Genomic DNA, 23,404 nt, shown 5'->3' with positions numbered 1-23,404 from the left:
GTTTCTAGTGGCCACTACGTCATAGAACAGTCTCACGACAACCATGTCTGAATCACATATGGTGTCGCTACTTATTCTATTGACCACCGCATCACCATCAGAATTTTCTAATGGTAGTTGGATCCATCATAGGGCCATGTGGCTGTCGGGCCTATTTTTGCAACCATTTTTCATCAAAATAAGAATTAAATAAAAAATCATCTTTTTAAATTAATAAATCAATATTTTATCCAGATTTAAATTGACAGACCAGCCTTAACATTATCTAAACTTCGCTAGGAATTTCTTGGGACTGACGAGATCCCATTAGGACTCGATCGAAAACCCGTCAGGCCATACTAGGATTTTGTCGAGAACTATCAAGATCCAATCGAGTCACTAGCGAAATTTCATCAGGACCTGGACGGGACACAATCGAAGCCCAATCAAGCCACCGCTGGGACTTCACTAAGACTTGGTCAGAACACAATTGGGACTCATTGGAACCTAGCCGAACTATCGCCAGGACTTGACAAGGATCCCAATGGGCCCAATCGAGCAACCATCGGAACTTTGCCGAGACTCAGTACTTCGCCAGTATATATATATATACACACACACGCCAAACATTATAAAATATGTTCAAATAAACCATTTTTCAAGAAAAATGTTTTTCGCATAAAGCATTTTTCAACGAAAAATATTTTACATCGAAACAAACGGAGCCTTAAATTTATCATTGAATATATTTTTTCATATATCTCTACATCCTATATATATATATGTATATATATATATATATATATATACCCCCAAATTATCACGTATTTGACAACTAATTGACAATGTTCCCTCAAGACATTCAATTGAGACAACGTTTCATCAAAACTATAAAAAAAATAATAATAATAAAAAAAATGTCAATATCCCCCAATAACAAAAATACTGTAATAAAATAATTTTTTTAAAACAAAAAAACTGAATACATATATATATATATATATATATATATATATATAGGGTGTGAAATTTTTTAAAATAAAAGATTAATTTTTTTTTTACCTTCATAAATGCATTTATTACTAGCAAGCCAAAAGTTATCAAGAATAACTGAAAATATAGTCCAAGACTCCAACACCACTTAGAATGGGGTTAAATATGTGTATGTCAATATAATAAAAAAAATTTAAAAATTTGCAACTACACAAACAATTACAAAATACAATTAATGATAGCACTAGATCAATCAATACAAGTTAATTTTGGTGACGAAATAGAAATCTTTTGAAGGATTATTCAAAGCAAAATAACATTGGGATAACAAAACCTAAGAAATCAATCCACTATAGAATAATTAGAAATTACAAGCAATTTTGACACTTTTTTGTATTAGACAAATAACCCGCTTACTTATTACCACAATACTTCTACCATAACATTTGAACGATTCTTGTACTTGATCTCTTTTATTGGAACTCGGATAGGCTGAAGCTTTTTATTGAAACTTTGATAGGCTTAACCCGCCACCTCTCGGATGGTTTGTAGGCCATCCATTTCTTTTATTTTTTTTAAAATGAAATTTTTAGTTTTTTAGGAATATATATAAAAAAAAAAAAAAAATGTGGCATTTTTGACACGCTTTGGTAGTTTGATGAGCTACTTTAACACCTTGAGTCGCGAACAATCTAAATATAACAATCTAAAAAGTAAGGAAAACAAACAAACAATCTAAATATAAAAATTTATATAGAGAATTATTACTTAATAGTAAATTTGAAAATAATTCAATTTTTTTTCAGTGGTAGCTTAAAAAAAAATAAGAAAGGAAAACAAACGAAATATGCTAGACTTGAAAAAAATTGATTTATTTTAAAATTTACTACTATTTTATTGAGTCCCAACTCCACAGCATTCTATGATCCATGTCCATATTTCAACCCAACTCCACAGCATTCTATCGAATAGAGATTTTCGGCTGCCTCAAGCGTCAGGCATCTGATTTCTCTCTCTTTTCTTCTTCTTCTTTTCTTTTCTTTTTTTTTTTTTTTTTTCTCTCTCTGGAAAAAAAAAAAAAATTGAAGAAGAGAGATATTAATGAGGAATTCAAATTTGATATATTAATACTAAATTTGAAGTATTAACACTAAATTTAAGATGATCGAATCTCTTTTAGGTGATACAATCCCTAAAGGCCAGTGGCGGAGCCACATTACTCCTTGGGGGTGCCACAAAGGATTTTAATTTTTTTTTTTTTTAACCCTAAAACTAAAAAAAAAAAAGTTCTTTTTACAAAAAATTCTATTTTGTTTTAACCCACGGCATCATCAAAAAATTGTTTTAACCCACGGCATCCTCAAAAAATTCTAGACACTTTTTTCTTCTTCTTCGTATTTCTGCCTTTTTTATGTAGTGTTGAAATGTTACTTTTTTAATATATTAATTTGAGTATATATTTATGAACTTTTATAGATATTTTTGTGATGCATATATTGTGTGAATTACCAAATTTTTAGGGTGAAGAAAATTTTTAAGATGCCAAAAATATTTTAGCGGCACCCCCAATATAGAATGGCGGACTCCACCACTACTAAAGAATTAACCTTCCACCTCTTAAGTTTTAATTTTAAATCCAAAAATAAGTTTTTAGGTATTCAAAATTAAATATTAACTCATAAAAATTTAAAAAAAAAAAAAAAAAACACACAAGTTTTTTTGTTATTATTATTTTTTTAATATTTGTCCTACGCAGCAGGACTCGCATTCTATCAATGTCCATATTACAACCTAACTCCACAGTATGAGCATGTCGAAATTCAATCCATTTGCAGGGGCGCATCTCACTCGCGATGATATGTGAACGTTGTGAAGGAAGAGAGAAATGGTGCGTGCCGCGTGGAGTATTTGCTTATATTGACTTGGTAGAACGCGCGTGCGTCTCACTCGTGAGGATATGCAAAGGAAAAGAAGAGGGCGCTTGGTGGAGCACATGCTTGAGGCGCTTGGTGCCTGGTGGAGCACATGCTTGAACTTTTGGAACGACAAAGGAAATGAAAGGGAAATGGTAGAAGTCTAGAATGCAATCAATTCCCGCAAGGAGAGCCCTCGAAAAGAAAAAGGGTGAAAAGCATTTCCCCGAAAAGAGGTGGAGCAAATGCTTGAACTTTTGGAACGGAGTCTCGTTGAATATTTGGGAGATGGAGAAATTCGAATGGGCCCGGGAAGGGGAAGAGAGGCGTGTGTTTCACCGCCTAGCTACTATCCAGGTGGAGTATTTTGCTTGAACGGTTGGACGTTTTTGAGTCTCACTCGCTGTGAGAAGCGTGAGATGGAGTAAGAAAATCAGCAGGTGGCCCCAGATAGCATTGAGTCTTTGGCAGAATCACGATTCTCATATAAGTCTACGGGACCGGTGGTCTACAAAATTGAGGGGACTTTCCCAACTAGAATCCTGCAACACATCTACATACTACATGCTCCATTCTTTCTTCAAACTCATATTGTTTTCCGGAGAGCAGAGAAAAATGCCGTTCTTGGTAGAATTGCGATATGTAGTTCCCCCGCTCATCAATCTCACCCTTTGGGTCTTCATTATACCCCTAGCCAAGCATTGGGCTCAAGATCTTAACTTCAATAATGACATATTTGTTATGGCATGTCTGTCTCTTGCCATTTTCATGCTACCGATCTTCCTCTTTATCTCTTTCAAGCTACCTCTTAACGTGGGGACACTTCAGTTGAGGGCAGGAGATTTCTCAGCTCCCCTCACTCTTTCATTTTTGGCCTCCATCTTTTTCCCGGCACCACTTTTCTGGCCTGCCTTTCTCATGCTCCTCATGCTCGTTATGTTATCACCTTGGTATGAAATGCTACTACTCCAAGCCACTCCTGCTCCCATCATTACCCACATCACCCAGCGTCCTGATCAAGTTGAACTTGAAGAAATTGTAATTGAAGGGAACAACTAAGCCTGCAATATTTGACATCTTTTTTTTGTTGGAGCTTCATAGGCCTAGCTACTCTTATATATATATATGGTGTCTACAAATAATGGGTGCATGGATTGTGTAGCCACAAGAGAGTGGGATAGAGCTCTGTTTCAGTTTTTTTTTTGGTTCTTTCTTTCTTAATATGTAATGAAAGAAAAGGTTGTGTTACAATTACTCTATGTAAGGGTTTGTTCATTATATAGAAAATTCTACTCATATTGATATGATTGATGCGAAGATTTTACTTTGTTTTTTATTTTTATTTATTTATTTATTTTTTATGATTTTGGTCCAATCATGAACTCTTATTTTTCATGATTGATATATTGGTGCACTTTTAGTTCTCTTTTTAGTATTTGTATGGCGCGTGAATTTTGCAACGCTCGAATCCAGGCAGCCGACAAATATGAACCCTTAATATTGATTGGCTTGTGTATTAAGTCCACTGACGTGATGCTCACACGATCCAGGCCGTTCGTTTCCAAGGAACGGTCTGAATAATGCAATCTAAAACATTAAAATTAAAGAGAAAAACAACATAAAAAGCTTTCCCTTTTCTTCGCACCCAACGACAGAAAGTTCACTACTCTCTCTCTCTCTCTCTCGGCGGTCTTCGAAACTCACCTCTCGTTCTCCCTCTCTCTCTCTCTCTCTCTCTCTCTCTCTCCATTTTATCCGTTGCAGAACAGCCAAGACACGCCACAATCCATCCACAGAGGTAAGTTTTCTCTCGTTTTTCTTTTTTTCCTTTTGATTTCCTCTGGTATGTAAAGCGTCGACCGGATAATGTGACCCACATATATGATATTTGTTTGTTTTTTTTTTTTTTTTTTTTTTTTTTTTTTTTTTAAATTTATTTTTGGTTTATAGGTTGTTTGGGTGTTGAGAAAGTGTGGGAAAACGAAAAGAAATGAAATTTTTAAGGCTTTTTAACCTTCTTTTTTTTTTTTTTTTTTTTAAAAAAAATTTATTTACTTAATTTTGTAGAAGATGAAAAGCCCACTTTAATTCTATCATATAGATCGCTATCTAGAATTTTAGTTTCTTGCATGTTTGCTACCTTTCTGTTTGACAGAGAGAAAAATTTCTGGGTAGTTTGGTTGCTCCAAAAGGAGAGGAATTAGAGGCAAACCTGGATGCAAGTGATTGGGTTTGTGGTGTTGCAGGAACAACCTGGGCGGAAGGGAATCGGCGATTCAGTTCGGGTGTGTGAGGCTCATTCCTTTAATGAAAAGGAGATTTTCTCTGGAAGGCCCATTCCCTTTGATGTTGCCGGCTTTTGAACTTGTTTCCTTTTATATGCTTTCATATGTTATCTCTGCTACGTGTTTGATAATATCCTTTTGAGCATGAATTTTGCTGCTTTTGTAAATTGCTAGATTTTGATCATATTCTTGGTTCTGTGCGATTGGGTTTGGTTGGAATTTCGGTTTAGTTTGAACTGCAAAAAGGCAACGGCAGAAAAATCATTATAACAAGAAACAAGGCTTTGATTCAATTGAAGCTAAACATATGCAGAACGCTTGGAAACCTTTTTTAAGGATATCTGCACAATAAAGGCACATGATTTAGTGTCATATCTCTTTCATAACACTTTGCAATAAAATCCTTAGTCCTAGATATTAGTATCAGGATCCCCTTATATTCCTTTAAATCAATACATTGAATGTACACTAAATTCGTTGCATGTTTAATGATGAACGAAGACCAACGCTCCCTCCTCCCCAGATCCTCCTCTCGCTTCGCTACTCCCCAAGGTCCCCCATTACTACTCTTGATTGTCAACTACTTATAAAAAAATGATTCTTGATTGTAAACTATACAATAAAGGTATTCCTTTATTCTAAGTTGACTTTGACACGAATCAAACTTGAAACTTTATCAGTTAGTTAAGTATCTTTGATGCTTAGTATGAAAATGACTGATCTGAGTTGGAGTTTAATTTCTTTGTTGGTTTTAGCATTTCAGGTGTGCTAGTTTGGATGGGGATGCTGATCGACTGGTATATTTTTCTGTGCCATCAAAAAGTTGCAATAAGATTGATCTTGTTGATGGTGACAAGATATTATCTTTGTTTACTATCTTCATCAAGGAGCAACTAAACACTCAGCAAGGAGGGTAAACAGATTACCTCAAAATGTTGGGCTTAGAAGTTGTGTTTACTCCTACTGTCCTACAGGAGTCAAATACTTGCACGAGAAAGCAACTGAGTATGATATTGGGATCTATTTTGAGGCTAATGGCCATGGAACCATCCTATTCTCAGAATATTTCTTATGTCGGTTAGAGGCCTGATATAGGGAGTTTTCTTCAGTATCTAAAGGCTATATCATATTTTCATGTACTGTAGCAGTCCTAATATGATGATTAAGTGATGTGCTTCATGAATTATTTCGTTGTTTGATTCAGGTTCAGAACAGTAAAAGGCCTCTTTGAGACTATTGGCAGTCAGTAAGTTGATTAACCAAGCAGTCAGAGATGCTCTGAGTAGGCTGCTCACTTGCTCCTGGTGGAGGCCATTTTGCACCGTATGGGATGGTCAGGACAGAGATGGAGTGAGCTTTATAAGGATCTACTGAGTAGGCGTCTTGACTTAAGTTTTCTTGATCACCTTCTACGAAGATAATCTTGTTATCCTGAAATTGGAAGGTGAATGTGCTTTTCCTTTTTCTGCACTATATATGAGCTCTATAGGCATTGTGGACTCTTAATTTCAAATGAAGCTTTATATGCATAATTGGTTTAGCCAAATCTAACTTTAGGGTCTACCATGAAATGTCAAAGTAAGGGCCAGTTACCACTAAATGATGTTTGTGGCGCGTATGCTGGAAATAAAATATTGGAGTTTTGTAGAATCATTGGAGACAAAAAAAAAAGGGTATCAAATTCTTCAGTAGTAGTATTTGTGAAGAATAATTGTTACGTCCCTTTCATTCATCATGAAGAGATTTAGTTGTTCTCTAATTGACATGGGTGTTGGAGGATTAATTTGATGTTTCAATCTTTTTAGTGGCTGGATAGAAATGGTTTAGAGACGTCTTTAATAAAAAATTGCTGACATGCCAGGATTATTTCCTCTGAACGAGTCAAGTACCTACAGTTCTGACCAAAAAAAAAAAAAACTAGCCTAGAACATGATTTTGTGATTTTTCTCTGAATTAATATGCCTAGTGGAAACTTGGATTTATGATATTTTCAGATTGTCTTCTCAATTGCCTCGATGGTTTGTAAAGGTTATTATAGAAAACAATCTCTGCCCCAAAAAATCCGTTTTTTCCGTTACCTGACAAAAGGAAAAACAAAAAGGATGCCAAATTATGAACATAAACAGTGAAAAACAAAAATTCAATGGTGCTTCGTAATAATCACGCGTAAATAAGCGTTATTGAGTTAATCTATGTACTTTTTGAGTTAATCTACAGTATCATACGTGAAGAAATCTCTATCTATGTATGTTGCTTATTAAAAGAAAAGAAAAGAACAAGAGATCTCTATCTATCCATGTCATCCACTACTCACAGACTTCTCCAATAGCTGCACAAGGTAGTTAGAGCAAACAACTGATGTTAATAGGGGTAGATAAACAAGGTAGGGTGATTAACGTAGCTTGTTCAGCCATGTATAAGTTAAGTGGACTGAATAGATGATGGCTGTAAGACTGGCTGGCCCTGTCATAGCATACCCAATTCTTGGGGGGGGGGGGGGGGGGGGGGGGGGACACGGATGTTGAGCTGGATTAGCAACAACAACGGAAGACCTGACATGGTATAATAAACGTATTTTGGTACATGATTGGCTGCAATAGATGACGACTGATTGGTTAAGTTAGCAAATCAGAGTTGTTTAAATTGGTCCAACTTGATGGAAATGGATGGAAAGACTGAAATGTGAATAGTTCAAAGGATTGGAAAAAGAAAAGAAAGTATGAATCCTGGTTTCTCCTTGATAACTCAACAAAACCGGATTTGTTGGAGATCATGTGTGTTACTTGATGTTGGACATTGCGGTGGGACAAATTCCACATGCTTATGTTAATGTATGACATATTTGGACAGGGTTTGCCATGTAACAAGTTTTTCATGCTGCATCTTCCACGTGAGACCAGATCATGTCATGATAACAAAGTTTATTTTTGGTCTGATATGGCTTTCGTCAAAACCAGTAGAACTTGTCTAATAGTGATATTATCTGCAAACTTGTAATGGTGCTTATTAGTTAGAGTTTCTCGTATTCTGCTTCTACTCGTATGGTCCTTTAGGTAGTCTGATGTTCCTTCCATATTTTTATGCTGAAGGAGGGAATTTGCCCCGTAAAAGAGGTTTCTTTTTTTTTTTTTTTTTTTTTTTAGCTTACATTAGCATTCTTTACAATGAATTATAATTGTTCTCTTGGTATTATTATTATTTTAGTTTAGAAGTAAAATGTTGGTGTTCCTGCAATTTTTTTATGCTGGAAAGGGAATTTGCCACGCACACCAGAGATTTTCTTTTTCCCTAGCTTACTTTAGCATTCTTTAGAATGAAATATAATTATTTAATTGTTATTCTTAATATTTTTGTTCAGAAATTGAATTCTATTGCCTTGCCTACGCTGTCAGGTAAAAGTTGTGGACAGAACCGTTGTTATTACAACGAATGCAGAAATTGTGATCGTGAGGCCCCCTGGCATTCAAGAAGCCCCTAATGCTGAGGCCAGTAATGACATATTATTGATAACTGTTTTAAATTAAGCTGATGTGATATTATTAATCCTTGGTCATGCATCATGATTAGTCAGGTCTAGACAATCCAAGCACGCTTAGGCTACTATCAAAAGTCAGCTACAGCTTAGAGGGAACAAGCCATGAATAATTGTTAATAAGACTTTTTTTAATCAACAATGCAGCAAAATACCGTCAAGTCTGATCTTTCATACGACCATTAGGTACCGAGGATGTGATACATAGAAGCATTCACCCAGGAAGCAGCTGATAGCCTAGCCAACTCTGTAGCAAGATCTGTGGCTTTGGACCATTTCCCAGGACTTGGTTCTATCTTTTGTTCTGCAACTAAGTTTGACAGATGTGCTAGGGTCATTATTGGACCAGTTTGATTTTGATATTGTGATATTGATCGTTGCAAATGTGGGTAATTACTTGATACTATAATTACCTTCTCAAAACTTGATGAGTTAGAAACAAAATGGAATATGAATTGAATCTTGTTTTGTTCCTCCACTTGCCACACAAGCAGTTTTTTTACTCTCTCCAAGAAGAAGGAACCAGAAGACTAAAAAGGAGACAAAGAATAAATGTAATTTTTAGAATTACTTTTTGCTTCAATCTAGCAAAATCCCTAAAGCTGAAATATGAAGGATATATATATATATATGAGATAAATGTGATCGCTAGTGTTATTCTTTACTTCAATCTAGCAAAATCACTAAAGCTGAAATATAAGGGCAATATCAGTTGCAAAAAATCACACCAAAAGGCCCCCGGAGCTTGCTGATGCCCATTATTTTTTCTCTGAAAAAATTAACCCCACAACCGGAGGGTATCTTAAAACAAACTTAACAATGCATTCAAAGTAGTCAAAACAAATCCCTCTTAATTGACGTTTTAGGATATTTTTATGAAAAATTAACAATGCATTCAAAGTAGTCAAAACCTACCAGACCGTTTTGTCTCTAGACTCTAATGGTGACTTATAAAGGCCTCGCCTTGGCAACCTACTTTACCCGTTTTGTCTCTAAGCAAATATTAGCCTTTCGCCGTTTTGTCTTAAAAGATTAGCCGTGTTGTCTCTAAAAGCAAATATAAAGGCCTAGACAAAGCAAGTATCTTGGACACCAATAAATTACGTTGTCTTTTGCCCTACAAATTCTATTAACCTCATACTATATGTATATATTGCTGCACTGAATCTGTCTATGGTATTTCCATCTTATGTGTTAGATTGAAATAAATAAAATTTATGAATAAAAAAGGGAAAAATTCATTTTACCCCCTGCCTCTTTGCCTTCGGTTAAGGATCTGACTAATTGGGCTCAACAAATTTGCTTAGCTTTGTAGCTAAACAGTGGATAAGTTAAATTAATAAAAAAGGGTCAATTTAATTACCCTACAAATGAATAGTTAAAAAGCTGAGCAGTATATAGGTGTTTTAAAAAAGTTCATAATTTAAAAAAAAAAAAAAAAAAAAAAAAAAGTCCTTTAGCTAAATACTTGCCGAGTCCAATGTAAATGTTCTAAGTCTATCTCTTTTGCAATTAGGTATATATAGATTTATTTATTTATTTGACTGTTATGGGTGAATAGTATAGTTTGGTATTGGGGAAAGTTATTTATATTTCCAGCAATATGGCTGTTTTGTGAATATAATTTTATTTTATTTTTTAATTTTTGTAAATTTCATATACTTTTTTTTTTTTTTTTTTTAAGAACATTCCAACAAACGCAGCAACTACGTAAATAGCAAAATCTTGGGGTCGTTGACTGGTTGGCGACTTCCCTTCTCAAATGATATTAAAACAATTAAAAAAGTTTAAAAAACTAAAAATAAAAAACTAAGGGTTGCCCCTTGGCCATTTAGAAAGAAACTCCAAGAACACCGACCGCATGTCATCTGGGTGATCCTTCGTCTCTTAATGATGTTCTTGCAGATTCAGTGCATGTTCCTGCTTCATCAGATCCATAAAATCCATTCCTTCAAGGGAAATCAGTGAGATGAGGGAATCAAAAAAAGCACATGATAGCCTTCACCCGTGCTGGAATTGACGAAGATCCATCCCATGGCCTTTGGGAAACACAGCGCAGAGGCGCCATTTGTGAGTGATATACGAGGATTACAGATTGAAATGGGTGTTGCTGGTGGAGTGAAATACAAGGCCCTCATGGTTTTTCGAGTTTTGGGTTTCTTTGAATTTTTCCTTTTGGCTTCCAATTTTCTGTCACTTTTTCAAATGGTTTTGGGGTGGCCGACCACCCCATACCGGCCTTGGGGTGGTCCGGCCACCCCCAAAGGGCCAAAACCATATACATATATTTTTTTTCTTTTTTTTCTTTTGGCCTTTTGGGGGGTGGTCAGACCACCTCTTTGGCTGTAGGGTGGTTTGTCCACCCCAAACTGGCCATGAGGGCGGCTCCTTTTTTTTTTCTTCTATTTTTTTAATACTTTTAATTATTGCCCAAAACGACCCCAAACCGGGTTGTTTTGGGCTACTGCATGGTGTGGTAGTTTTCAACTATCGCACCTAAGCCGAATTCTATTTTAAGAGTCACTTATTGTTATTTCACTAATTTATGAACCCAAACATTAATTTTTTAGAAATTCAAAAATGCTGAATGACACTTGTCACTAATTAGAGTATGTTGAAGGAAATTTCTTTCAAACTAGTTTGGATGAAATTTGTGTAAAAAAAAATGCTATATTTAGCAACACTTTTCAATTGAGCCATTTTATTTTTTATTGTTTATCTTACCTATTTTCTATTTTTATCAAAACTTTTCCCACTTCAAGAGATCATTATGAGAATATTCTTTCACAATTTTTAATAAAAAGATATTTCATAGATATGATTGACATTACTATGAAAATATGGTTTTCATACTTAACGTTGGCAAATACGACATTTGAAAAATATAATTATTATAAAATACAACCGTTTCAAAAATATTATAGTTACAAAAATGATTATTTGAAAAAATAATAATCGTTGAAAAATTATTATGCTAAACGAATTGTCATTGAAAAAATAAATAGTGAAATACGAATTTTAGAAAAGAAATAAAGATAGAATCAATAAAGAGTAAAAAAAATAATATTTAAATGATATAAATAAAAATATAGTTAATCGGATGTAGAAGTCTTTTAAAAATTCATTAGTTAAACTAGATAAAGTGACATTTTAGGAGTATTCACAATGAAGTAGCCAAATTTTTATGCAAAATGACTCATCGAAACTCACTTTTATTTAGTTTAGTTAATGAATTTTTAAATGTCTTTACGTACGATTAGCTATATTTCTATCTATCCATTAAAATATTATTTTTTTACTCTTTATTGGGAAAAAGTTTTGGGATAAGTTATTGCGAAAAAGTGGGAAACGTTTTGGAAAAAAAGAGAAAATAGATGAGAGAAACAATAAAAAATAAAATGACTCACTTGAAAAATGCTGCTACATTTAGTTTTTTTTTTTTTTTTTTTGGGTCTTCCAATCAAATGTCCATTTTGCATTTTTTATTCTAATCCAATGTAAAGGGGTTTTTTACAAATTTGATTAGCCATTTTAGATAAAAGTAATATTTAGTTCTTCCATTGTGAATGTTCTGGATGAGCCAAATAGTACTTTTATCTAAAATGACTAATCAGATTTGTAAAAAACTCTTACAATAGATTAGCTAAAAAAAACCAAAATAGATTTTTTATTGGATTAGACAAAAAAAAAAAAAAAAAAAAAACAAATGCTACATGTAGTGGCATTATTCACAGGAACCATTTTCTTTTCTCCTACTATTTCTCTTTTGCATTTCTCTTTTCCTAAAATTTTCTCATATTATTTATCTCTTTTGATCTATTTTTTCCATAAAGTTGAAAAATAGGATCTTTAAGAAAACTACCATCCTTAAAAAAAAAAAAAAAATGATGTAGATAAAAAAAATAAATAATCGGATGTATTGTGTCTTTTAAAACTTATAAGTTAACCTAGATAAAGTGAATTTTGATTAGCCATTTAAATGATATACATAAACATCTAGTAATCTAAGTTAAAATTTATTAACTAAATTTTTTAAAGAAAAATTGTAGTTTAACGGACATTAGCTGGAATTAATGTTACTTCTTCATGTGGTTAAGGAATCAAAGAAGGGGGACGGTCAGCGTTTGAACGAACAAGCACGTTCCTATTTCCTTCCGACTGGTCCCACAAAAATTACTTGTTTCACCTATACCTCCCACCCTTTCTCTCTCGACCTTTTTGTCCTCTTCTATTGCTTTTCATCCTTGCCACGCACGACATGAAGGAAACTCACATATATTCAGGATAACATAATTAATAAAACAAGAAGACTGATTAGTGGTGGATAAGTCTTCTCAATATATAGGAAGGAGATGGACAAAATTTCTATTAAAATTTGAACCAACCACGTCTTAAAATCATACTTTTAACATTACTCGAAAATGATATATATATACACGCGTCAAACATTATAAAATATGTTCAGATAAACCATTTTTCAAGAAAAATGTTTTTTTGCATTAAGCATTTTTCGATAAAAATATTTTACATCGAAACAAACGGAGTCTTAAATTTATTATTGAATATGTTTTTTGGGGTTAAATTTATTATTAAGAGTTTTTCAATTCAATTCCCAATGTTTAAAAATTAGCAATGTACTCCCTAATGTTTCAAAAATTTTCAATTCATACCTTCCGTTACTAATTTCTGTCAAATTGGACAGAAATCTATGAAATTACGTAATTACCCTCAATGCTTTTTTTTTTTTAATTTTCGTCTAATTAGACGGAAATTAGTAACGGATGGTCTAAATTGAAATTTTTTGAAACATTAGCGAGGTACATTTCCAATTTTTAAACTTTGAGGTTCACATTGGAAAACCCCTGAAACTTCAGGGGTTAAAAATGAATTTTCCCATATTTTTTCATATATCTATCTCTACATCATATACCCCTTCAAATTATCACCTAATTGACAATATTCCCTCAAAAATTTTAATTGTGACAATGTTTTATCAAAACATAAAAAAAAAAAAAAAATGTCAATATCCCCCAATGACAAAAATACCGTAATAAACTAATTCTTTTTTTTTTTTTAAAAAAAAAAAAGGTTAAATACCAAAAACCCCCTGGGGGTTTGATAACTTTATTTTACCCCTTTGAAGTTTCATTTTTATCACATGACCCCCCTGGAGTTTTAATAAAGGACCAAGTTAGTCCATCTGTTAGTTGACCTTTAAGACTGACACATGGACCAATCAGATATTGACACGTGACATCTATTTATTTATTTATTTTTTTTTTAAAAAAAAAAAAAAAAAGAAAAAAAAAATTGGGGTGGTCGAAACCACCCCCAGCCCCTTGGGGGTGGTCCGGCCACCAGTTCCCTTTTTTTTTTTTTTTTTTTTGGCCAAGGGGGTGGCCGGGCCACCCCCTTGGCCACGGGGGTGGTTCGACCACCACCAGATCGGCCAGGGGTGGCTCCAGCCACCCCATTGGCCAAAAATGGGGTGGTCTATTTTTTTTTTTTTAATATTTTGATTTTTTTAAAAAAAAAATTAAGATAAAAAATTAATTTCTGATGTCACGTGTCAATTGGCACCGTAGCTGGAACAGTGCCGTTTCAACTACAGTGTCGGACTTGGCTCTTCCCAAACATAGCTATAAAGAGTGAGAGGACCCATCGATATAAATACGTAAAAAAGATTACGAGATTGCCATGCAGTAAGTGACGAAATTGGGCCTCTGTTGCGTGCAACGAATGGGTTGGTCAACTTGGTCCCTCTGACCAGAGATGACGTGCCACCTGTTCCCTGATGTTGACTTCTAGATCCAGCCCGATCATTTGTCTCCGATGTAGAATAGTGTCATGATAATTATTAATCAGTTAATCAACACTGGAAAGCCCAATATTGCCCTCAACCTTTTGCATTGTGACGTTTGATATTTCCTCTTATAAACTCATAAATCTTGTTTAAATGGTTTTTCTAAGTTTATAGTATCTATTTAGGCCTCGCTTGACCTCCTTATCAAGTTTTCCTTCTTTCTTAGTTCTTCGATGCATGAGTAGTATAAAAAAGAAAAAAAATTAAGGAAAAAAAAAGAAAAAAAAGGAAGAATTAAGAGAGAGAGAGAGAGAGCGCGCGCCCACACACACACACACACACACATATATATATATATATATATATATATATATATATATATATATGTGTGTGTGTGTTAAATACCTCAAACCCCCCTCAACTTTATTTTTTCTTTCTTAGGGTTTTATTTTTATCACAGGATTCCCCTGGGGTTTTGATAAATGACCAATTTAGTCCATCCGTTAGTTGATTGTTAAGACTGACATGTGGACCAATCAGATGTTGACACGTGACACCTATTTAAATTTTTTTTTTTTTAAATGTATATATATATTTAAAAAAAAAAAAAAAAAAAAAGGAAAAACTGAGCCACCCCCAAATGGCCAAGGGGGTGGCTCCCGGTTTTTTCCTTTTCTTTTTATTTTTTTATTTTTAAAATACATTTTTATTTTTAATTTTTTTTAAAAAAATTAAATAGGTGCCACGTGTCAACATCTGATTGATCCACGTGTCAGTTTTAACGGTCAACTAACGGATGGACTAAATTGGTCCTTTATCAAAACTCCATGAGGGTCCTGTGATTAGGGGTGGGCACGGGTCGGGGCGGGGCGGGTATTGCCTTTTTTTTCACCCGCCCCGCATCCTGCGGGTTTGAGAAATTTCAACCCGTCACCCGCAAAAAATTACAGTACCCGTGCGGGTTCGAGTATTGCAGGGCGGGTTGAATAGGCACGGGTTTTGCGGGTTTTGCGGGGCGGGTCGGGTAAGAATTCAAGGCATCAAAATTTTCTCTTCCAAGGATTTTCTCAGCAAGCAAACAGATCGAGGGAAAGAAGGAGAAGAAGAGAAGAAAATCAAAGGGAAAGAGGAGAAGAAGAGAGGAAAATCAAATGGAAAGGAGAAAAAATTTTAACTAATCAATTACAAGTCACAAAATTACCTCATGATTCTGGATTCATGAGAACCTAATAATCAGAGGGAAAGAAGTCAAAGAACCATCAACCATGGTCCATAATCCCAGCTTTTTCTCTCTCTCACCGTAAATTCATTTCTCTCTTTCTCACTGATTCTCCCTCCATTTCACTCTCAGCCCAACTCTCTCCCAACTCCTTCTCAATCTCCTTGTTGATCTTTTCGTCTTCGAGGCTTCAAGTTCTCTGGATGTCGGCAGAAAGAGCATGGGTGGGAGCTAGGTGATGGAAGCTGCGTGGGGGGGAAAGAAGGAGAAGAAGAAGAAGAAGAAAATCAGGGGGAAAGAGGAGAAAACTTTCTTGCTGGATTTGGAGGCGTCAGACGTGAGATGAGAGAAAATAGGGAGTGGGTGGGAGATATTTTGGGTTTTTAGGGTTAGGTTCATGGGCGGGTAGAATCGGGGCGGGGCGGGGCGGGTACCCGCATGAAAAAAATGTATAAACCCGCTACCCACCCCGCCCCGCACGGGTTGGAAAAATTTTTACCCGAACCCGCAAAAATACACTTAAAACCCGGTCGGGGCGGGGCGGGGCGGTTCGGGGCGGGGCGGGTTTGCGGGTTGGGCGGGTCTTTGCCCAGCCCTACCTGTGATAAATATGAAACCCCAGGGGAGAAAAAATAAAGTTGGTAAACCCTAAGGGGGTTTGAGGTATTTAACCCTATATATATATATCCAAACTCTTATTGTGTATATAACAAAAAAGATCTCCCTTGCAATGTACTGTCGGGTCGGATTCACCCCACACCCCGCCACCCACTGGCAGGGTGACATCCGACCCCGTGGATGGCGGTGGGGTGGATCTCCCGGCCCCACATGCCACCATTTTTTTTAACAAAAAATTAAACTTATTATTAATTTCTTTATTTTTGGTTATTTTTCCATTTTAAAATAATGTTGATTTGTGGCACATGGGAGACACTTATCATATTGTAAGCGGACTTGACGTGGCATGTTGTTAAGTTATTGGACACAACATGAACGAAAATATCAAATACGTTTATAAGATGTCCACAAGTATCATTTATAACATTTTTACAAACCAATGTGGCTATTTGATAACGAAACAAATCATATATATTAAAAAAATATTTAACTAAGAATAATGTTAGAAGCTATATTTTTTATCTTATAAGTATCTCAAGTTAATTGAACTATCAAATCAACATTATATTATATAATAGTTACAAAATAAAATTGTAGTAAGTAGCATTGTCATTTAAAAAACGAATGCTAAAACAAAGTCAATCAAATTAAGGAAGTGGATAGAAAAGGGAGGATACAAGTGTCATTGCAGGAAGAAGAAAGGGTATACCTATATGGTTGTTTTTCTAGCACATGGGAAGCAAGCACATCAGCCGCCTTCATTAAGTAGCCAATGGTGGTTGGGGGTGGTTTCGGCCACCCCCTAGGCTCCATGGGAGTGGCCAAGCCACCCCAGTACCCACTGGGGGTGGTTTCGGCCACCCCCTTGGCCATAAGCCACCCCAAGAAAGTGGGATAGAGCTCTGTTTCAGTTTTTTACAAAGTTGTGTGTGCTGCTTTTTTTTTGTTTTTTGTTCTTTCTTTCTTAATATGTAACGAAAGAAAAGGTTGTGTTACAATTACTCTATGTAAGGGTTTGTTCATTATATAGAAAATTCTACTCATATTGATATGATTGATGCGAAGATTTTACCCCTTTTTTTTTATATATTTTTTTTATGGGCAAATTACACTTTAACCCCCTAAAGTTTCGGACAATTTTCAATTCAACCACCAATGTTTCAATTTTTGCAATGCATCCCTTCAAACTTGCAATTTTTTTTTTTTTTTTTTTTTTTTTTCAATTCGACCAATTTCATCCCAAAATTTTCATATTACCCCTATTTTTTTTTTTTTAATAAAAAAAATTTAGGGGTGCAAAAATGGCCAGATAGCCAAAGGAGCCACCCCGAATATTTTTTTTATAAAATATAAAAAAAATAAATTAGGGGTAATATGAGAATTTTGAGATGACATTGGTCGAATTGAAAAAAATTTGTAAGTTTGGGAAGGTGCATTGTAAAAATTGAAATATTTGAGGTCGAATTAAAAATCGCTCCAAACCGTAGTAGGTAAAGTATACTTTTTATTTTTTTTTATAATTTTGGTCCAATCATGAACTCTTATTTTTCGTGATTGTATTGGTACACTTTTAGTTCTCTTTTTAGTATTTGTATGGCGCGTGTATTTTGCAACGCTCTAATCCCGGCAGCCGACAAATATGAACCCTTAATATTGATTGGCTTGTGTATTAAGTCCACTGACGTGATGCTCGTACGATCCAAGCCGTTCGTTTCCAATGAACGGTCTGAATAATGCAATCTAAAACATTAAAATTAAAGAGAAAAAACAACAAAAAAAAGCTTTCCCTTTTCTTCGCACCCAACGACAGAAAGTTCACTACTCTCTCTCTCTCTCTCTCCATTTTATCCGTTGCAGAACAGCCGAGCCACGCCACAATCCATCCACAGAGGTAAGCTTTTCTCTCGTTTTTCTTTTTTCCCTTTTGATTTACTCTGGTATGTAAAGCGTTGACCGGATAATGTGACCCACATATATTTTGTTTATTTGTTTTTGGTTTATAGGTTGTTTGGTTGTTGAGAAAGTATGGGAAAACGAAAAGAAATGAAAATTTTAAGGCTTTTTAACTTTTTTTATAAATTTTATGTGTTTATTTATTTATTTTTGTAGAAGATGAAAAGTCCACTTGAATTCTATCATATTCGTATAGATCGCTATCTAGAATTTTAGTTTCTTGCATGTTTGCTACATTTCTGGGTGACACAGAGAAAAATTTCTGGGTCCTTTGGTTGCTCCAAAAGTAGAGGAATTAGAGGAAAACCTGGATGTAAGTGATTGGGTTTGTGGTGTTGTAGGAACAACCTGGGCGTAAGGGAATTTTCGGTTCAGTTCGGGTGTGTGAGGCTCATTCCTTTGATGAAAAGGAGATTTTCTCTGTAAGACCCATTCCCTTTGATGTTGCCTCCTTTTGAATTTGTTTCCTTTTATATACTTTCATATGTTATCTCTGCTACGTGTTTGATAAAATCGTTTTGAGCATGAAGTTTGCTGCTTTTGCAAATTGCTAGATTTTGATCATATTCTTGGTTCTATGCAATTGGGTTTGGTTGGAATTTCGGTTTACTGTGAACTGCAAAAAGGCAACGGCAGAAAAATCATTACAACAAGAAACAAAGCTTTGATTCAATTGAAGCTAAACATACGCAGAACGCTTGGAAATCTTTTTTAAGATATCTGCACAATAAAGGCACATGATTTAGTGTTGTATCTCTTTCATAACACTTTGCAATAAAACCTTAGTCCTAGATATAGTATCAGGATCCCCTTATATTCCTTTAAATCGATACAACGAATGTACACTAAATTCTTTGCATGTTTAATGATGAACGAAGACCAACGCTCCCTCCTCCCCAGATCCTCCTCTCACTTCGCAAGGTCCCCCATTACTGCTTTTGATTGTCAACTACTTATAAAAAAATGATTCTTGATTGTAAACTATACAATAATGGTATTCCTTTATTCTAAGTTGACTTTGACACGAATCAAACTTGAAACTTTATCAGTTAGTTAAGTATTTTGATGCTTAGTAGGAAAATGACTGATCTGGGTTGGGGTTTAATTTCGTTGTTGGTTTTAGTATTTCAGGTGTGTTTATTTGGATGGGGATGCTGATCAACTGGTATATTTTTCTGTGCCATCAAAAAGTTCCAATAAGATTGATCTTGTTATGGTGACAAGATATTATCTTTGTTTGCCATCTTCATCAAGGAGCAACTAAACACTCAGCAAGGAGGTTGGTGAAAAATATGAACTGTAGTTATCATGCTCGTCTTGGTGTACAGAAAGCATATGCAAATGGAGGATAAACAGATTACCTCAAAATGTTGGGCTTAGAACTTGTGTTTACTCCTACAGGAGTCAAATACTTGCACGAGAAAGCAACTGAGTATGATATTGGGATCTATTTTGAGGTTAATGGCCATGGAACCATCCTATTCTCAGAATATTTCTTATGTTGGTTAGTAGCCTGATATAGGGAGTTTTCTTCAGTATCTAAAGGCTATATCATATTTTCATTTACTGTAGCAGTCTTAATATGATGATTAAGTGATGTGCTTCATGAATTATTTCATTGTTTGATTCAGGTTCAGAACAGTAAAAGGCCCCTTTGAGACTATTGGCAGTCAGTAAGTTGATTAACCAAGCAATCGGAGATGCTCTGAGTAGGTTGCTCACTTGCTCCTGGTGGAGGCCATTTTGCACCGTATGGGATGGACTGGACAGAGATGGAGTGAGCTTTATAAGGATCTACTGAGTAGGCAGCTTGAGTTCAGTTTTCTTGATCACCTTCTATGAAGATAATCCTGTTATCCTGAAATTGGAAGGTGAATGTGCTTTTCCTTTTTTTGCACTATATATGAGCTCTATAGGCATTGTGGACTCTTAAATTCAAATGAAGCTTTATATGGATAATTGGTTTAGCCAGATCTAACTTTAGGGTCTACTATGAAATATCAACGTAAGGGCCTGTTATTGTTCCTCTGCATCACTAAATGCTGTTTGTGGCGCATATGCTGGAAATAAAATATTGGAGTTTTGTAGAATCATTAGAGACAAAAAAAAAAGGATATCAAATTCGTCAGTAGTAGTGTTTGTGAAGAATAATTGTTTCGTCCTTTTCATTCATCATGAAGAGATTTAGTTGTTCTCTAATTGACATGGGTGTTGGAGGATTAATTTGATCTTTCAATCTTTTTAGTGGCTGGATAGAAATGGTTTAGAGACGTCTTTAATTAAAAAGAGCTGACATGCCACGATTATTTCCTTTGAACGAGTCAAGTACCTACGGTTCTGACCCAAAAAAAAAAAAAAAAAAAAAACTAGCCTAGTACATGATTTTGCGATTTTTCTCTGAATTAATAACCCTAGTTGAAACTTGGATTTATGATATTTCAAATTGTCTTCTCAATTGCCTCAATGGTTTGTAAAGGTTATTATAGGAAACAATTTCTGCCCCAACAAAATCCGTTGTTTCTGTCACCCGACAAAAGGAAGAACAAAAAAGGATTCCAAATTATGAATATAAACAGTAAAAAGCAAAAATTCAATGGTGCTTCAAAATAATCACATGTAAATAAACGTTATTTGTTAATCTATATACTTTTTGTAAATAAGACTAGTTGGCTCTGTCCTAGCAGCAACAAGGGAAGACCTGACATGGTATAATAAACGTATTTTGGTACATGATTGGCTGCAACAGATGAGGACTGATTGATGAACTTAGCAAATTGGAGTTGTTTAAATTGGTTCTAACTTGACGAAAATAGGATAATTGGAAAGACTAATTAAATGTGAATAGTTCAAAGGATTGGAAAAAAGAAAAGAAAGTCGAGCATACATCCCATGCCATGGTTATCTGCAGGCAAAACTGTGCAAAAGTTTTATCGCAGTAGACCTCAAGTTGTTGGAATAAGGCTTTATTTAGTGAAGTATGAATCCTGGTTTCTCCTTGATAACTCAACAAAACCTGACCCGATTTGTTGGAAATTATGTGTGTGTTACTTGATTTAGACATTGGGGTGGGACAAATTCCACATGCTTATGTTAGTGTATGACATATTTGGACAGGGTTTGCCATGTAACAAGTTTTTCATGCTGCATCTTCTGCTTGAGACCAGATCATGTCATGATAACAAAGTTTATTTTTTGTCTGATATGGCTTTTGTCAAAACCAGTAGAGCTTGTCTAAGAGTAATATTATCTGCAAACGTGTAATGGTGCTTAGTTGTTAGAGTTTCTCATATTTTGCTTCTACTCGCATGGTCCTTTAGGTAGTTTGATGTTCCTTCCATATTTTTTATGCTGAAGGAGGGAATTTGTCCTGTAGAATAGGGGTGTATTTTTTTAGCTTACATAAGCATTCTTAACAATGAAATATAATTGTTCTATTGTTGTTGTTATTATTTTTGTACATAAATTAAATTATATTGCCTGTCCTATGCTGTCATGTAAAAGTTCTGGACAGAACTGTTGTTTCACAGCAAATGCAGAAACGACCAAACTGTGGTCATGAGCCCCTGGCATTCAAGAAGCCCTTAGTGCTGCGGGCAGTAATGACATATTATTGATAACTGTTTTAAATTAAGCTGATGTGATATTATTAATCCTTGGTCATGTGTCATGATTAGTCAATATGATCATTGGTCTAGACAATCCAAGCGCACTTAGGCTACTACCAGAATTTCAGCTAAAGCATAGAGGGAACAAGCCATGAATAATTGTTAATAAGACTCTTTTTAATCAACAATGCAGCAAAATTCCGTCAAGGCCGATCTTTCATACGACCATCACGTACGGTACCGAGGATGTGATATGAGTATTTGCAGAAGCATCCACCCATGAAGCAGCTGACAGCCTAGCCAACTCTGTAGCAAGACCTGTGGCTGTGGACCATTTCCTAGGATTTGGTTCTATCTTTTGGTCATTATTGGACCAGTTTGATTTTGATATTGTGATATTGATCGTTGTAAATGTGGGTAATTACTTGATACTTTAATTACCTTCTCAAAACTTGGTGAATTAGAAACAAAATGGAATATGAATTGAATCTTCTTTTGTCCCTAAACTTGCCACACAAGCAGGTTTTTCACCCTCTCCAAGAAGGAACCAGAAGATAAAAAATGAGATATAAAGAATAAGTGTAAATTTTAGCATTACTCTTTACTTCAATAGAGCAAAATCACTAAAGCTGAATTACGAAAAAGAAGTGTGATTTTTAGTGTTATTCTTTCCTTATAGAAGAGTAACATTAGTTGTAAGAAACCACACCAAAAAAGGCCCTGGAACTTGCTGATGGCCATTTATTTTTCTCTGAAAAAATCAACACCACATTCTAAGTAATCAGAACAAATCCCTCTTAATTGAGGTATTGGGGCATTTTAAGACAAAATTAATAATAAAGAGCAAATTGCTACATATGGTTCATACCTGCTTACATGCGAGTACTATGTCATGACAGCAAATATGTTGCCAGTTGTAAGAAGGCAACATTTGTTGAATTAAACGGAAGAAAAATGTTTGGTTTCTCTTGTCTATTTCTGCATGAGAGATGAATAAATTTATCATTGAATTTATGAGACCTACGTGTGAATTTCACATATTCAATAATAGGTTTAAAAAATAAAGATAAACAAGATATATGTAGGAGAATAATACCAAACATATCTTTTAAATGGAATAGAAAGAATTGGGGGTTTTTTTTTTTTTTTTTAATTATTTGATTGTAGTTTTTTTTTTTTTGAAAGAGAAAAAAAAAAAAAAGAAAAAAAAGAAAAAGAAAAAGAAAAAGATGCAAAAGGAAATAAATATGTAAACTTGACGTATGAAGGCCTCGGCAACCTACCTGACCATTTTGTCCCTAAGCATGTGGTGACATTTAAGGGCCTACACAAAAGCAAATATCTTTCACCTCAATAAATAACGAATTGTCTTTTACTCTGAATTTTTTTTTTTTTTTTTTTTTATCATGTTTACACAAGAGAGGAATGAAGATTTAAACTAATAATCTCCACTTCATAAGGTGTGATCTCTAACCGATTGAGCTACCTTCAGGGATTTGCTCTC

At 34.8% G+C, this 23,404-nt stretch overlaps 2 long non-coding RNA genes across 9 annotated transcripts; both read left to right on the top strand.

Moving 5' to 3' along the window:
* Positions 1–4,543: 4,543 nt before the first annotated feature.
* LOC132173632 (uncharacterized) lies at positions 4,544–22,400 on the top strand. 6 transcript variants are annotated; one of them, XR_015911661.1, is made up of 4 exons: positions 4,544–4,683; positions 5,132–5,170; positions 5,934–6,614; positions 22,094–22,400. It is a non-coding gene; the product is annotated as an uncharacterized LOC132173632 (long non-coding RNA). The 6 variants fall into 6 exon arrangements; XR_015911663.1 differs by having other exon boundaries at positions 5,926–6,614; XR_015911660.1 differs by lacking the exon at positions 5,132–5,170.
* Positions 18,164–20,405, top strand: LOC132173345 (uncharacterized). Of its 3 annotated transcripts, none has more exons than XR_015911666.1 (3): positions 18,164–18,233; positions 19,419–19,727; positions 19,927–20,405. It is a non-coding gene; the product is annotated as an uncharacterized LOC132173345 (long non-coding RNA). The 3 variants fall into 3 exon arrangements; XR_015911665.1 differs by having other exon boundaries at positions 19,419–19,795; XR_015911664.1 differs by having other exon boundaries at positions 19,419–19,799.
* Positions 22,401–23,404: the final 1,004 nt, after the last annotated feature.

This window comes from Corylus avellana, chromosome 3 (genome assembly GCF_965113065.1).
Source record: "Corylus avellana chromosome 3, dhCorAvel1.hap1.2, whole genome shotgun sequence".
Taxonomy (NCBI): Eukaryota; Viridiplantae; Streptophyta; class Magnoliopsida; order Fagales; family Betulaceae; genus Corylus; species Corylus avellana.
Note: the sequence above shows the minus strand (reverse complement) of the source record. Positions and strands in the feature narration are given on the sequence as shown.